Source organism: Dendrobates tinctorius, unplaced genomic scaffold (assembly GCF_039654945.1).
Source record: "Dendrobates tinctorius isolate UK_male_01 unplaced genomic scaffold, ASM3965494v1 ptg000047l, whole genome shotgun sequence".
Lineage (NCBI taxonomy): Eukaryota > Metazoa > Chordata > Amphibia > Anura > Dendrobatidae > Dendrobates > Dendrobates tinctorius.
Window position 1 is genome coordinate 9,174,380 of NW_027361715.1, and position 17,258 is coordinate 9,191,637.

At 35.2% G+C, this 17,258-nt stretch overlaps 9 non-coding genes across 9 annotated transcripts; all 9 read right to left on the reverse strand.

Annotated features, from left to right (window-relative positions):
* Positions 1 to 3,699: 3,699 nt before the first annotated feature.
* TRNAQ-CUG (transfer RNA glutamine (anticodon CUG)) lies at positions 3,700 to 3,771 on the reverse strand. The gene has a single exon. It is a non-coding gene; the product is annotated as a tRNA-Gln (tRNA).
* A 1,531-nt stretch (positions 3,772 to 5,302) lies between these two features.
* TRNAQ-CUG (transfer RNA glutamine (anticodon CUG)) lies at positions 5,303 to 5,374 on the reverse strand. Its single transcript has one exon. It is a non-coding gene; the product is annotated as a tRNA-Gln (tRNA).
* A 1,532-nt stretch (positions 5,375 to 6,906) lies between these two features.
* Positions 6,907 to 6,978, reverse strand: TRNAQ-CUG (transfer RNA glutamine (anticodon CUG)). Its single transcript has one exon. It is a non-coding gene; the product is annotated as a tRNA-Gln (tRNA).
* A 1,531-nt stretch (positions 6,979 to 8,509) lies between these two features.
* Positions 8,510 to 8,581, reverse strand: TRNAQ-CUG (transfer RNA glutamine (anticodon CUG)). Its single transcript has one exon. It is a non-coding gene; the product is annotated as a tRNA-Gln (tRNA).
* A 1,517-nt stretch (positions 8,582 to 10,098) lies between these two features.
* Positions 10,099 to 10,170, reverse strand: TRNAQ-CUG (transfer RNA glutamine (anticodon CUG)). Its single transcript has one exon. It is a non-coding gene; the product is annotated as a tRNA-Gln (tRNA).
* A 1,532-nt stretch (positions 10,171 to 11,702) lies between these two features.
* TRNAQ-CUG (transfer RNA glutamine (anticodon CUG)) lies at positions 11,703 to 11,774 on the reverse strand. Its single transcript has one exon. It is a non-coding gene; the product is annotated as a tRNA-Gln (tRNA).
* Positions 11,775 to 13,306: 1,532 nt separating this feature from the next.
* TRNAQ-CUG (transfer RNA glutamine (anticodon CUG)) lies at positions 13,307 to 13,378 on the reverse strand. The gene has a single exon. It is a non-coding gene; the product is annotated as a tRNA-Gln (tRNA).
* A 1,532-nt stretch (positions 13,379 to 14,910) lies between these two features.
* TRNAQ-CUG (transfer RNA glutamine (anticodon CUG)) lies at positions 14,911 to 14,982 on the reverse strand. The gene has a single exon. It is a non-coding gene; the product is annotated as a tRNA-Gln (tRNA).
* A 1,531-nt stretch (positions 14,983 to 16,513) lies between these two features.
* On the reverse strand, positions 16,514 to 16,585 carry TRNAQ-CUG (transfer RNA glutamine (anticodon CUG)). Its single transcript has one exon. It is a non-coding gene; the product is annotated as a tRNA-Gln (tRNA).
* Between the last annotated feature and the right edge of the window lie 673 nt (positions 16,586 to 17,258).

The following is a 17,258-nucleotide window of genomic DNA, read 5'->3' on the forward strand; positions in this document are numbered from 1 at the left end:
ATTTTCAGTCATTTTGAGCATCTTTTAACTGCATAAAGTTTCCAAAACGGTAAAGTGACTATGTCAATTTCCATTTGATTTTTTTGCTTCGAATACCTTCCGTAATAAAATTCAAGTCAACTAGAAGCTTAGAAAGACACTTTAAAGTCTCTTAGTGACTTCTAGTTCGTTTTGTCACCTACAAAAAAGCCACATGAACATACTCAACTGATGGACTAAACAATTGTTTTTAAATTGCCAAAAAATTCCTCAATAAAACATTATAGATAATTTTGGAAAAAACAAGAGAAAAGAAAATTCAGGAAAATAAGCTGGCGTTTCCTAAAGCCATTTTGATTTGAAATCATCATCAGATTTTCCCACCCGAATTAAAAATCATGGGAACATTTACACAAGTCATAGAATATAGTTGCTTGGTGTAACATACAAGATAAGAATTTTGTTTCCTGAAGTCAATTTTATAGGATTCCATGGATTCTTGCACCATTCAAATCAAGTTTCAAGTTTTCAAGTTTCATTCTAAAAGTTGAACATAATAGAAATTATAATGCTAAAGATAAAACTTACAGGTTGCACTGAGATTTGAACTCAAATCGCTGGATTGAGAGTCCAGAGTTCTAACCATTACACCATGGAACCACACATGGAGCTTACTACTCTAGATTTTCTTGAGGAAATCATGCATGATGGTGAAACTGGCTTTAAAGCTGCAGTACAAATCTACATTTAATACACCATCATAAATTAATATCTCCTCCACTTTTAATCTACAAGTGTGCCTAGAATTCCACAGTATCAAAATCAGGACAGTTTTAAAATTGTTTATGAAAACTGTGCCAGCTCTGTTACCAGGAAAAAAGGAGAGGAAAATAATTGCAAAACTTAAACTGCTAGAAAGCTGCTCATCCAGAAGTTGCTAAAGATTTTTCACTGTGTGGTAAAAGATTCCACCCGAGAGATAATATAAGTAGAATCGGTGCAAAGCAAAGCACATGTTCCAATCTATCAACCATACCTGACATTTGTGGCAACTAGATGAGAGATGGAGAAGCACCTCTTACCTGATCGCACGAGGTCGCATCTTTTGATTAGCAGTGTGATTCACATGTGATGATGGGCCAGGCCAGTTAATCAAAATAAGATCTTTAGATGCCCGCAGGTTGGTTCTCCAAATCCAGTCCAGAGATATGAAACAACTTTTTGGGGGATAAACTAAGGAAGGTGTGCATTGATCTACTCAGATAATCATCAAAAAACCTACTTGGAAATTGACATAGTTGGCAATGATTGAATGCGCAGGGAGATCCCAATGGATTTCAAGTCCATCGCTTTAACAACTCAGCCACAACTTCTGAGATACCTTCAAAATTTCAGGCCTCACTAAAATTTAAAAATCTGATGTGAAGTCATCTTAACTTGAAACCTTGTACCGCTCAAGCCTTTCAACAGTTTAAAAGGCAGATTTAGTGTGAGTTGGCTCTGAAAACTTACTAAAGAATACACCAAAAAAGCTCAAAAGAAGAAAAATATTCATTTCTATGTAAACATAAAATAAAATTAGTCTTCGTATTTTCAGTCGTTTTGAGCATCTTTTAACTGCATAAAGTTTCCAAAACGGTAAAGTGACTATGTCAATTTCCATTTGATTTTTTTGCTTCGAATTCCTTCCGTAATAAAATTCAAGTCAACTAGAAGCTTAGAAAGACACTTTAAAGTCTCTTAGTGACTTCTAGTTCATTTTGTCACCTACAAAAAAGCCACATGAACATACTCAACTGATGGACTAAACAATTGTTTTTAAATTGCCAAAAAATTCCTCAATAAAACATTATAGATAATTTTGGAAAAAACAAGAGAAAAGAAAATTCAGGAAAATAAGCTGGCGTTTCCTAAAGCCATTTTGATTTGAAATCATCATCAGATTTTCCCACCCGAATTAAAAATCATGGGAACATTTACACAAGTCATAGAATATAGTTGCTTGGTGTAACATACAAGATAAGAATTTTGTTTCCTGAAGTCAATTTTATATGATTCCATGGATTCTTGCACCATTCAAATCAAGTTTCAAGTTTTCAAGTTTCATTCTAAAAGTTGAACATAATAGAAATTATAATGCTAAAGATAAAACTTACAGGTTGCACTGAGATTTGAACTCAAATCTCTGGATTCAGAGTCCAGAGTGCTAACCATTACACCGTGGTGAAAATGGAGAAGGGAACACATTAAGGAAATCATGCATGATGGTGAAACTGGCTTTAAAGCTGCAGTACAAATCTACATTTAATACACCATCATAAATTAATATCTCCTCCACTTTTAATCTACAAGTGTGCCTAGAATTCCACAGTATCAAAATCAGGAAAGTTTTAAAATTGTTTATGAAAACTGTGCCAGCTCTGTTACCAGGAAAAAAGGAGAGGAAAATAATTGCAAAACTTAAACTGCTAGAAAGCTGCTCATCCAGAAGTTGCTAAAGATTTTTCACTGTGTGGTAAAAGATTCCACCCGAGAGATAATATAAGTAGAATCGGTGCAAAGCAAAGCACATGTTCCAATCTATCAACCATACCTGACATTTGTGGCAACTAGATGAGAGATGGAGAAGCACCTCTTACCTGATCGCACGAGGTCGCATCTTTTGATTAGCAGTGTGATTCACATGTGATGATGGGCCAGGCCAGTTAATCAAAATAAGATCTTTAGATGCCCGCAGGTTGGTTCTCCAAATCCAGTCCAGAGATATGAAACAACTTTTTGGGGGATAAACTAAGGAAGGTGTGCATTGATCTACTCAGATAATCATCAAAAAACCTACTTGGAAATTGACATAGTTGGCAATGATTGAATGCGCAGGGAGATCCCAATGGATTTCAAGTCCATCGCTTTAACAACTCAGCCACAACTTCTGAGATACCTTCAAAATTTCAGGCCTCACTAAAATTTAAAAATCTGATGTGAAGTCATCTTAACTTGAAACCTTGTACCGCTCAAGCCTTTCAACAGTTTAAAAGGCAGATTTAGTGTGAGTTGGCTCTGAAAACTTACTAAAGAATACACCAAAAAAGCTCAAAAGAAGAAAAATATTCATTTCTATGTAAACATAAAATAAAATTAGTCTTCGTATTTTCAGTCGTTTTGAGCATCTTTTAACTGCATAAAGTTTCCAAAACGGTAAAGTGACTATGTCAATTTCCATTTGATTTTTTTGCTTCGAATTCCTTCCGTAATAAAATTCAAGTCAACTAGAAGCTTAGAAAGACACTTTAAAGTCTCTTAGTGACTTCTAGTTCATTTTGTCACCTACAAAAAAGCCACATGAACATACTCAACTGATGGACTAAACAATTGTTTTTAAATTGCCAAAAAATTCCTCAATAAAACATTATAGATAATTTTGGAAAAAACAAGAGAAAAGAAAATTCAGGAAAATAAGCTGGCGTTTCCTAAAGCCATTTTGATTTGAAATCATCATCAGATTTTCCCACCCGAATTAAAAATCATGGGAACATTTACACAAGTCATAGAATATAGTTGCTTGGTGTAACATACAAGATAAGAATTTTGTTTCCTGAAGTCAATTTTATAGGATTCCATGGATTCTTGCACCATTCAAATCAAGTTTCAAGTTTTCAAGTTTCAAGTTTCATTCTAAAAGTTGAACATAGTAGAAATTATAATGCTAAAGATGAAACTTACAGGTTCCACTGAGATTTGAACTCAGATCACTGGATTCAGAGTCCAGAGTGCTAACCATTACACCATGGAACCACACATGTAGCTTACTACTCTAGATTTTCTTGTGGTAAAAATGGAGAAGGGAACACATTAAGGAAATCATGCATGATGGTGAAACTGGCTTTAAAGCTGCAGTACAAATCTACATTTAATACACCATCATAAATTAATATCTCCTCCACTTTTAATCTCCAAGTGTGCCTAGAATTCCACAGTATCAAAATCAGGACAGTTTTAAAATTGTTTATGAAAACTGTGCCAGCTCTGTTACCAGGAAAAAAGGAGAGGAAAATAATTGCAAAACTTAAACTGCTAGAAAGCTGCTCATCCAGAAGTTGCTAAAGATTTTTCACTGTGTGGTAAAAGATTCCACCCGAGAGATAATATAAGTAGAATCGGTGCAAAGCAAAGCACATGTTCCAATCTATCAACCATACCTGACATTTGTGGCAACTAGATGAGAGATGGAGAAGCACCTCTTACCTGATCGCACGAGGTCGCATCTTTTGATTAGCAGTGTGATTCACATGTGATGATGGGCCAGGCCAGTTAATCAAAATAAGATCTTTAGATGCCCGCAGGTTGGTTCTCCAAATCCAGTCCAGAGATATGAAACAACTTTTTGGGGGATAAACTAAGGAAGGTGTGCATTGATCTACTCAGATAATCATCAAAAAACCTACTTGGAAATTGACATAGTTGGCAATGATTGAATGCGCAGGGAGATCCCAATGGATTTCAAGTCCATCGCTTTAACAACTCAGCCACAACTTCTGAGATACCTTCAAAATTTCAGGCCTCACTAAAATTTAAAAATCTGATGTGAAGTCATCTTAACTTGAAACCTTGTACCGCTCAAGCCTTTCAACAGTTTAAAAGGCAGATTTAGTGTGAGTTGGCTCTGAAAACTTACTAAAGAATACACCAAAAAAGCTCAAAAGAAGAAAAATATTCATTTCTATGTAAACATAAAATAAAATTAGTCTTCGTATTTTCAGTCTTTTTGAGCATCTTTTAACTGCATAAAGTTTCCAAAACGGTAAAGTGACTATGTCAATTTCCATTTGATTTTTTGCTTCGAATACCTTCCGTAATAAAATTCAAGTCAACTAGAAGCTTAGAAAGACACTTTAAAGTCTCTTAGTGACTTCTAGTTCGTTTTGTCACCTACAAAAAAGCCACATGAACATACTCAACTGATGGACTAAACAATTGTTTTTAAATTGCCAAAAAATTCCTCAATAAAACATTATAGATAATTTTGGAAAAAAACAAGAGAAAAGAAAATTCAGGAAAATAAGCTGGCGTTTCCTAAAGCCATTTTGATTTGAAATCATCATCAGATTTTCCCACCCGAATTAAAAATCATGGGAACATTTACACAAGTCATAGAATATAGTTGCTTGGTGTAACATACAAGATAAGAATTTTGTTTCCTGAAGTCAATTTTATAGGATTCCATGGATTCTTGCACCATTCAAATCAAGTTTCAAGTTTTCAAGTTTCAAGTTTCATTCTAAAAGTTGAACATAGAAGAAATTATAATGCTAAAGATGAAACTTACAGGTTCCACTGAGATTTGAACTCAGATCGCTGGATTCAGAGTCCAGAGTGCTAACCATTACACCATGGAACCACACATGGAGCTTACTACTCTAGATTTTCTTGTGGTGAAAATGGAGAAGGGAACACATTAAGGAAATCATGCATGATGGTGAAACTGGCTTTAAAGCTGCAGTACAAATCTACATTTAATACACCATCATAAATTAATATCTCCTCCACTTTTAATCTACAAGTGTGCCTAGAATTCCACAGTATCAAAATCAGGACAGTTTTAAAATTGTTTATGAAAACTGTGCCAGCTCTGTTACCAGGAAAAAAGGAGAGGAAAATAATTGCAAAACTTAAACTGCTAGAAAGCTGCTCATCCAGAAGTTGCTAAAGATTTTTCACTGTGTGGTAAAAGATTCCACCCGAGAGATAATATAAGTAGAATCGGTGCAAAGCAAAGCACATGTTCCAATCTATCAACCATACCTGACATTTGTGGCAACTAGATGAGAGATGGAGAAGCACCTCTTACCTGATCGCACGAGGTCACATCTTTTGATTAGCAGTGTGATTCACATGTGATGATGGGCCAGGCCAGTTAATCAAAATAAGATCTTTAGATGCCCTCAGGTTGGTTCTCCAAATCCAGTCCAGAGATATGAAACAACTTTTTGGGGGATAAACTAAGGAAGGTGTGCATTGATCTACTCAGATAATCATCAAAAAACCTACTTGGAAATTGACATAGTTGGCAATGATTGAATGCGCAGGGAGATCCCAATGGATTTCAAGTCCATCGCTTTAACAACTCAGCCACAACTTCTGAGATACCTTCAAAATTTCAGGCCTCACTAAAATTTAAAAATCTGATGTGAAGTCATCCTAACTTGAAACCTTGTACCGCTCAAGCCTTTCAACAGTTTAAAAGGCAGATTTAGTGTGAGTTGGCTCTGAAAACTTACTAAAGAATACACCAAAAAAGCTCAAAAGAAGAAAAATATTCATTTCTATGTAAACATAAAATAAAATTAGTCTTCGTATTTTCAGTCGTTTTGAGCATCTTTTAACTGCATAAAGTTTCCAAAACGGTAAAGTGACTATGTCAATTTCCATTTGATTTTTTTGCTTCGAATACCTTCCGTAATAAAATTCAAGTCAACTAGAAGCTTAGAAAGACACTTTAAAGTCTCTTAGTGACTTCTAGTTCATTTTGTCACCTACAAAAAAGCCACATGAACATACTCAACTGATGGACTAAACAATTGTTTTTAAATTGCCAAAAAATTCCTCAATAAAACATTATAGATAATTTTGGAAAAAAACAAGAGAAAAGAAAATTCAGGAAAATAAGCTGGCGTTTCCTAAAGCCATTTTGATTTGAAATCATCATCAGATTTTCCCACCCGAATTAAAAATCATGGGAACATTTACACAAGTCATAGAATATAGTTGCTTGGTGTAACATACAAGATAAGAATTTTGTTTCCTGAAGTCAATTTTATAGGATTCCATGGATTCTTGCACCATTCAAATCAAGTTTCAAGTTTTCAAGTTTCAAGTTTCATTCTAAAAGTTGAACATAGAAGAAATTATAATGCTAAAGATGAAACTTACAGGTTCCACTGAGATTTGAACTCAGATCGCTGGATTCAGAGTCCAGAGTGCTAACCATTACACCATGGAACCACACATGGAGCTTACTACTCTAGATTTTCTTGTGGTGAAAATGGAGAAGGGAACACATTAAGGAAATCATGCATGATGGTGAAACTGGCTTTAAAGCTGCAGTACAAATCTACATTTAATACACCATCATAAATTAATATCTCCTCCACTTTTAATCTACAAGTGTGCCTAGAATTCCACAGTATCAAAATCAGGACAGTTTTAAAATTGTTTATGAAAACTGTGCCAGCTCTGTTACCAGGAAAAAAGGAGAGGAAAATATTTGCAAAACTTAAACTGCTAGAAAGCTGCTCATCCAGAAGTTGCTAAAGATTTTTCACTGTGTGGTAAAAGATTCCACCCGAGAGATAATATAAGTAGAATCGGTGCAAAGCAAAGCACATGTTCCAATCTATCAACCATACCTGACATTTGTGGCAACTAGATGAGAGATGGAGAAGCACCTCTTACCTGATCGCACGAGGTCGCATCTTTTGATTAGCAGTGTGATTCACATGTGATGATGGGCCAGGCCAGTTAATCAAAATAAGATCTTTAGATGCCCGCAGGTTGGTTCTCCAAATCCAGTCCAGAGATATGAAACAACTTTTTGGGGGATAAACTAAGGAAGGTGTGCATTGATCTACTCAGATAATCATCAAAAAACCTACTTGGAAATTGACATAGTTGGCAATGATTGAATGCGCAGGGAGATCCCAATGGATTTCAAGTCCATCGCTTTAACAACTCAGCCACAACTTCTGAGATACCTTCAAAATTTCAGGCCTCACTAAAATTTAAAAATCTGATGTGAAGTCATCTTAACTTGAAACCTTGTACCGCTCAAGCCTTTCAACAGTTTAAAAGGCAGATTTAGTGTGAGTTGGCTCTGAAAACTTACTAAAGAATACACCAAAAAAGCTCAAAAGAAGAAAAATATTCATTTCTATGTAAACATAAAATAAAATTAGTCTTCGTATTTTCAGTCTTTTTGAGCATCTTTTAACTGCATAAAGTTTCCAAAACGGTAAAGTGACTATGTCAATTTCCATTTGATTTTTTGCTTCGAATACCTTCCGTAATAAAATTCAAGTCAACTAGAAGCTTAGAAAGACACTTTAAAGTCTCTTAGTGACTTCTAGTTCGTTTTGTCACCTACAAAAAAGCCACATGAACATACTCAACTGATGGACTAAACAATTGTTTTTAAATTGCCAAAAAATTCCTCAATAAAACATTATAGATAATTTTGGAAAAAAACAAGAGAAAAGAAAATTCAGGAAAATAAGCTGGCGTTTCCTAAAGCCATTTTGATTTGAAATCATCATCAGATTTTCCCACCCGAATTAAAAATCATGGGAACATTTACACAAGTCATAGAATATAGTTGCTTGGTGTAACATACAAGATAAGAATTTTGTTTCCTGAAGTCAATTTTATAGGATTCCATGGATTCTTGCACCATTCAAATCAAGTTTCAAGTTTTCAAGTTTCAAGTTTCATTCTAAAAGTTGAACATAGAAGAAATTATAATGCTAAAGATGAAACTTACAGGTTCCACTGAGATTTGAACTCAGATCGCTGGATTCAGAGTCCAGAGTGCTAACCATTACACCATGGAACCACACATGTAGCTGACTACTCTAGATTTTCTTGTGGTAAAAATGGAGAAGGGAACACATTAAGGAAATCATGCATGATGGTGAAACTGGCTTTAAAGCTGCAGTACAAATCTACATTTAATACACCATCATAAATTAATATCTCCTCCACTTTTAATCTACAAGTGTGCCTAGAATTCCACAGTATCAAAATCAGGACAGTTTTAATATTGTTTATGAAAACTGTGCCAGCTCTGTTACCAGGAAAAAAGGAGAGGAAAATAATTGCAAAACTTAAACTGCTAGAAAGCTGCTCATCCAGAAGTTGCTAAAGATTTTTCACTGTGTGGTAAAAGATTCCACCCGAGAGATAATATAAGTAGAATCGGTGCAAAGCAAAGCACATGTTCCAATCTATCAACCATACCTGACATTTGTGGCAACTAGATGAGAGATGGAGAAGCACCTCTTACCTGATCGCACGAGGTCGCATCTTTTGATTAGCAGTGTGATTCACATGTGATGATGGGCCAGGCCAGTTAATCAAAATAAGATCTTTAGATGCCCTCAGGTTGGTTCTCCAAATCCAGTCCAGATATATGAAACAACTTTTTGGGGGATAAACTAAGGAAGGTGTGCATTGATCTACTCAGATAATCATCAAAAAACCTACTTGGAAATTGACATAGTTGGCAATGATTGAATGCGCAGGGAGATCCCAATGGATTTCAAGTCCATCGCTTTAACAGCTCAGCCACAACTTCTGAGATACCTTCAAAATTTCAGGCCTCACTAAAATTTAAAAATCTGATGTGAAGTCATCCTAACTTGAAACCTTGTACCGCTCAAGCCTTTCAACAGTTTAAAAGGCAGATTTAGTGTGAGTTGGCTCTGAAAACTTACTAAAGAATACACCAAAAAAGCTCAAAAGAAGAAAAATATTCATTTCTATGTAAACATAAAATAAAATTAGTCTTCGTATTTTCAGTCGTTTTGAGCATCTTTTAACTGCATAAAGTTTCCAAAACGGTAAAGTGACTATGTCAATTTCCATTTGATTTTTTTGCTTCGAATACCTTCCGTAATAAAATTCAAGTCAACTAGAAGCTTAGAAAGACACTTTAAAGTCTCTTAGTGACTTCTAGTTCATTTTGTCACCTACAAAAAAGCCACATGAACATACTCAACTGATGGACTAAACAATTGTTTTTAAATTGCCAAAAAATTCCTCAATAAAACATTATAGATAATTTTGGAAAAAAACAAGAGAAAAGAAAATTCAGGAAAATAAGCTGGCGTTTCCTAAAGCCATTTTGATTTGAAATCATCATCAGATTTTCCCACCCGAATTAAAAATCATGGGAACATTTACACAAGTCATAGAATATAGTTGCTTGGTGTAACATACAAGATAAGAATTTTGTTTCCTGAAGTCAATTTTATAGGATTCCATGGATTCTTGCACCATTCAAATCAAGTTTCAAGTTTCATTCTAAAAGTTGAACATAGAAGAAATTATAATGCTAAAGATGAAACTTACAGGTTCCACTGAGATTTGAACTAAGATCGCTGGATTCAGAGTCCAGAGTGCTAACCATTACACCATGGAACCACACATGGAGCTTACTACTCTAGATTTTCTTGTGGTGAAAATGGAGAAGGGAACACATTAAGGAAATCATGCATGATGGTGAAACTGGCTTTAAAGCTGCAGTACAAATCTACATTTAATACACCATCATAAATTAATATCTCCTCCACTTTTAATCTACAAGTGTGCCTAGAATTCCACAGTATCAAAATCAGGACAGTTTTAAAATTGTTTATGAAAACTGTGCCAGCTCTGTTACCAGGAAAAAAGGAGAGGAAAATAATTGCAAAACTTAAACTGCTAGAAAGCTGCTCATCCAGAAGTTGCTAAAGATTTTTCACTGTGTGGTAAAAGATTCCACCCGAGAGATAATATAAGTAGAATCGGTGCAAAGCAAAGCACATGTTCCAATCTATCAACCATACCTGACATTTGTGGCAACTAGATGAGAGATGGAGAAGCACCTCTTACCTGATCGCACGAGGTCGCATCTTTTGATTAGCAGTGTGATTCACATGTGATGATGGGCCAGGCCAGTTAATCAAAATAAGATCTTTAGATGCCCTCAGGTTGGTTCTCCAAATCCAGTCCAGAGATATGAAACAACTTTTTGGGGGATAAACTAAGGAAGGTGTGCATTGATCTACTCAGATAATCATCAAAAAACCTACTTGGAAATTGACATAGTTGGCAATGATTGAATGCGCAGGGAGATCCCAATGGATTTCAAGTCCATCGCTTTAACAACTCAGCCACAACTTCTGAGATACCTTCAAAATTTCAGGCCTCACTAAAATTTAAAAATCTGATGTGAAGTCATCCTAACTTGAAACCTTGTACCGCTCAAGCCTTTCAACAGTTTAAAAGGCAGATTTAGTGTGAGTTGGCTCTGAAAACTTACTAAAGAATACACCAAAAAAGCTCAAAAGAAGAAAAATATTCATTTCTATGTAAACATAAAATAAAATTAGTCTTCGTATTTTCAGTCGTTTTGAGCATCTTTTAACTGCATAAAGTTTCCAAAATGGTAAAGTGACTATGTCAATTTCCATTTGATTTTTTTGCTTCGAATACCTTCCGTAATAAAATTCAAGTCAACTAGAAGCTTAGAAAGACACTTTAAAGTCTCTTAGTGACTTCTAGTTCATTTTGTCACCTACAAAAAAGCCACATGAACATACTCAACTGATGGACTAAACAATTGTTTTTAAATTGCCAAAAAATTCCTCAATAAAACATTATAGATAATTTTGGAAAAAAACAAGAGAAAAGAAAATTCAGGAAAATAAGCTGGCGTTTCCTAAAGCCATTTTGATTTGAAATCATCATCAGATTTTCCCACCCGAATTAAAAATCATGGGAACATTTACACAAGTCATAGAATATAGTTGCTTGGTGTAACATACAAGATAAGAATTTTGTTTCCTGAAGTCAATTTTATAGGATTCCATGGATTCTTGCACCATTCAAACCAAGTTTCAAGTTTTCAAGTTTCAAGTTTCATTCTAAAAGTTGAACATAGTAGAAATTATAATGCTAAAGATGAAACTTACAGGTTCCACTGAGATTTGAACTCAGATCGCTGGATTCAGAGTCCAGAGTGCTAACCATTACACCATGGAACCACACATGTAGCTGACTACTCTAGATTTTTCTTTTGGTGAAAATGGAGAAGGGAACACATTAAGGAAATCATGCATGATGGTGAAACTGGCTTTAAAGCTGCAGCACAAATCTACATTTAATACACCATCATAAATTAATATCTCCTCCACTTTTAATCTACAAGTGTGCCTAGAATTCCACAGTATCACAATCAGGACAGTTTTAAAATTGTTTATGAAAACTGTGCCAGCTCTGTTACCAGGAAAAAGGAGAGGAAAATAATTGCAAAACTTAAACTGCTAGAAAGCTGCTCATCCAGAAGTTGCTAAAGATTTTTCACTGTGTGGTAAAAGATTCCACCCGAGAGATAATATAAGTAGAATCGGTGCAAAGCAAAGCACATGTTCCAATCTATCAACCATACCTGACATTTGTGGCAACTAGATGAGAGATGGAGAAGCACCTCTTACCTGATCGCATGAGGTCGCATCTTTTGATTAGCAGTGTGATTCACATGTGATGATGGGCCAGGCCAGTTAATCAAAATAAGATCTTTAGATGCCCTCAGGTTGGTTCTCCAAATCCAGTCCAGAGATATGAAACAACTTTTTGGGGGATAAACTAAGGAAGGTGTGCATTGATCTACTCAGATAATCATCAAAAAACCTACTTGGAAATTGACATAGTTGGCAATGATTGAATGCGCAGGGAGATCCCAATGGATTTCAAGTCCATCGCTTTAACAACTCAGCCACAACTTCTGAGATACCTTCAAAATTTCAGGCCTCACTAAAATTTAAAAATCTGATGTGAAGTCATCCTAACTTGAAACCTTGTACCGCTCAAGCCTTTCAACAGTTTAAAAGGCAGATTTAGTGTGAGTTGGCTCTGAAAACTTACTAAAGAATACACCAAAAAAGCTCAAAAGAAGAAAAATATTCATTTCTATGTAAACATAAAATAAAATTAGTCTTCGTATTTTCAGTCGTTTTGAGCATCTTTTAACTGCATAAAGTTTCCAAAACGGTAAAGTGACTATGTCAATTTCCATTTGATTTTTTTGCTTCGAATACCTTCCGTAATAAAATTCAAGTCAACTAGAAGCTTAGAAAGACACTTTAAAGTCTCTTAGTGACTTCTAGTTCATTTTGTCACCTACAAAAAAGCCACATGAACATACTCAACTGATGGACTAAACAATTGTTTTTAAATTGCCAAAAAATTCCTCAATAAAACATTATAGATAATTTTGGAAAAAAACAAGAGAAAAGAAAATTCAGGAAAATAAGCTGGCGTTTCCTAAAGCCATTTTGATTTGAAATCATCATCAGATTTTCCCACCCGAATTAAAAATCATGGGAACATTTACACAAGTCATAGAATATAGTTGCTTGGTGTAACATACAAGATAAGAATTTTGTTTCCTGAAGTCAATTTTATAGGATTCCATGGATTCTTGCACCATTCAAATCAAGTTTCAAGTTTTCAAGTTTCAAGTTTCATTCTAAAAGTTGAACATAGAAGAAATTATAATGCTAAAGATGAAACTTACAGGTTCCACTGAGATTTGAACTAAGATCGCTGGATTCAGAGTCCAGAGTGCTAACCATTACACCATGGAACCACACATGGAGCTTACTACTCTAGATTTTCTTGTGGTGAAAATGGAGAAGGGAACACATTAAGGAAATCATGCATGATGGTGAAACTGGCTTTAAAGCTGCAGTACAAATCTACATTTAATACACCATCATAAATTAATATCTCCTCCACTTTTAATCTACAAGTGTGCCTAGAATTCCACAGTATCAAAATCAGGACAGTTTTAAAATTGTTTATGAAAACTGTGCCAGCTCTGTTACCAGGAAAAAAGGAGAGGAAAATAATTGCAAAACTTAAACTGCTAGAAAGCTGCTCATCCAGAAGTTGCTAAAGATTTTTCACTGTGTGGTAAAAGATTCCACCCGAGAGATAATATAAGTAGAATCGGTGCAAAGCAAAGCACATGTTCCAATCTATCAACCATACCTGACATTTGTGGCAACTAGATGAGAGATGGAGAAGCACCTCTTACCTGATCGCACGAGGTCGCATCTTTTGATTAGCAGTGTGATTCACATGTGATGATGGGCCAGGCCAGTTAATCAAAATAAGATCTTTAGATGCCCTCAGGTTGGTTCTCCAAATCCAGTCCAGAGATATGAAACAACTTTTTGGGGGATAAACTAAGGAAGGTGTGCATTGATCTACTCAGATAATCATCAAAAAACCTACTTGGAAATTGACATAGTTGGCAATGATTGAATGCGCAGGGAGATCCCAATGGATTTCAAGTCCATCGCTTTAACAACTCAGCCACAACTTCTGAGATACCTTCAAAATTTCAGGCCTCACTAAAATTTAAAAATCTGATGTGAAGTCATCCTAACTTGAAACCTTGTACCGCTCAAGCCTTTCAACAGTTTAAAAGGCAGATTTAGTGTGAGTTGGCTCTGAAAACTTACTAAAGAATACACCAAAAAAGCTCAAAAGAAGAAAAATATTCATTTCTATGTAAACATAAAATAAAATTAGTCTTCGTATTTTCAGTCGTTTTGAGCATCTTTTAACTGCATAAAGTTTCCAAAACGGTAAAGTGACTATGTCAATTTCCATTTGATTTTTTTGCTTCGAATACCTTCCGTAATAAAATTCAAGTCAACTAGAAGCTTAGAAAGACACTTTAAAGTCTCTTAGTGACTTCTAGTTCATTTTGTCACCTACAAAAAAGCCACATGAACATACTCAACTGATGGACTAAACAATTGTTTTTAAATTGCCAAAAAATTCCTCAATAAAACATTATAGATAATTTTGGAAAAAAACAAGAGAAAAGAAAATTCAGGAAAATAAGCTGGCGTTTCCTAAAGCCATTTTGATTTGAAATCATCATCAGATTTTCCCACCCGAATTAAAAATCATGGGAACATTTACACAAGTCATAGAATATAGTTGCTTGGTGTAACATACAAGATAAGAATTTTGTTTCCTGAAGTCAATTTTATAGGATTCCATGGATTCTTGCACCATTCAAACCAAGTTTCAAGTTTTCAAGTTTCAAGTTTCATTCTAAAAGTTGAACATAGTAGAAATTATAATGCTAAAGATGAAACTTACAGGTTCCACTGAGATTTGAACTCAGATCGCTGGATTCAGAGTCCAGAGTGCTAACCATTACACCATGGAACCACACATGTAGCTGACTACTCTAGATTTTCTTGTGGTGAAAATGGAGAAGGGAACACATTAAGGAAATCATGCATGATGGTGAAACTGGCTTTAAAGCTGCAGCACAAATCTACATTTAATACACCATCATAAATTAATATCTCCTCCACTTTTAATCTACAAGTGTGCCTAGAATTCCACAGTATCACAATCAGGACAGTTTTAAAATTGTTTATGAAAACTGTGCCAGCTCTGTTACCAGGAAAAAGGAGAGGAAAATAATTGCAAAACTTAAACTGCTAGAAAGCTGCTCATCCAGAAGTTGCTAAAGATTTTTCACTGTGTGGTAAAAGATTCCACCCGAGAGATAATATAAGTAGAATCGGTGCAAAGCAAAGCACATGTTCCAATCTATCAACCATACCTGACATTTGTGGCAACTAGATGAGAGATGGAGAAGCACCTCTTACCTGATCGCACGAGGTCGCATCTTTTGATTAGCAGTGTGATTCACATGTGATGATGGGCCAGGCCAGTTAATCAAAATAAGATCTTTAGATGCCCTCAGGTTGGTTCTCCAAATCCAGTCCAGAGATATGAAACAACTTTTTGGGGGATAAACTAAGGAAGGTGTGCATTGATCTACTCAGATAATCATCAAAAAACCTACTTGGAAATTGACATAGTTGGCAATGATTGAATGCGCAGGGAGATCCCAATGGATTTCAAGTCCATCGCTTTAACAACTCAGCCACAACTTCTGAGATACCTTCAAAATTTCAGGCCTCACTAAAATTTAAAAATCTGATGTGAAGTCATCCTAACTTGAAACCTTGTACCGCTCAAGCCTTTCAACAGTTTAAAAGGCAGATTTAGTGTGAGTTGGCTCTGAAAACTTACTAAAGAATACACCAAAAAAGCTCAAAAGAAGAAAAATATTCATTTCTATGTAAACATAAAATAAAATTAGTCTTCGTATTTTCAGTCGTTTTGAGCATCTTTTAACTGCATAAAGTTTCCAAAACGGTAAAGTGACTATGTCAATTTCCATTTGATTTTTTTGCTTCGAATACCTTCCGTAATAAAATTCAAGTCAACTAGAAGCTTAGAAAGACACTTTAAAGTCTCTTAGTGACTTCTAGTTCATTTTGTCACCTACAAAAAAGCCACATGAACATACTCAACTGATGGACTAAACAATTGTTTTTAAATTGCCAAAAAATTCCTCAATAAAACATTATAGATAATTTTGGAAAAAAACAAGAGAAAAGAAAATTCAGGAAAATAAGCTGGCGTTTCCTAAAGCCATTTTGATTTGAAATCATCATCAGATTTTCCCACCCGAATTAAAAATCATGGGAACATTTACACAAGTCATAGAATATAGTTGCTTGGTGTAACATACAAGATAAGAATTTTGTTTCCTGAAGTCAATTTTATAGGATTCCATGGATTCTTGCACCATTCAAATCAAGTTTCAAGTTTTCAAGTTTCAAGTTTCATTCTAAAAGTTGAACATAGTAGAAATTATAATGCTAAAGATGAAACTTACAGGTTCCACTGAGATTTGAACTCAGATCGCTGGATTCAGAGTCCAGAGTGCTAACCATTACACCATGGAACCACACATGTAGCTGACTACTCTAGATTTTCTTGTGGTGAAAATGGAGAAGGGAACACATTAAGGAAATCATGCATGATGGTGAAACTGGCTTTAAAGCTGCAGCACAAATCTACATTTAATACACCATCATAAATTAATATCTCCTCCACTTTTAATCTACAAGTGTGCCTAGAATTCCACAGTATCACAATCAGGACAGTTTTAAAATTGTTTATGAAAACTGTGCCAGCTCTGTTACCAGGAAAAAGGAGAGGAAAATAATTGCAAAACTTAAACTGCTAGAAAGCTGCTCATCCAGAAGTTGCTAAAGATTTTTCACTGTGTGGTAAAAGATTCCACCCGAGAGATAATATAAGTAGAATCGGTGCAAAGCAAAGCACATGTTCCAATCTATCAACCATACCTGACATTTGTGGCAACTAGATGAGAGATGGAGAAGCACCTCTTACCTGATCGCACGAGGTCGCATCTTTTGATTAGCAGTGTGATTCACATGTGATGATGGGCCAGGCCAGTTAATCAAAATAAGATCTTTAGATGCCCGCAGGTTGGTTCTCCAAATCCAGTCCAGAGATATGAAACAACTTTTTGGGGGATAAACTAAGGAAGGTGTGCATTGATCTACTCAGATAATCATCAAAAAACCTACTTGGAAATTGACATAGTTGGCAAT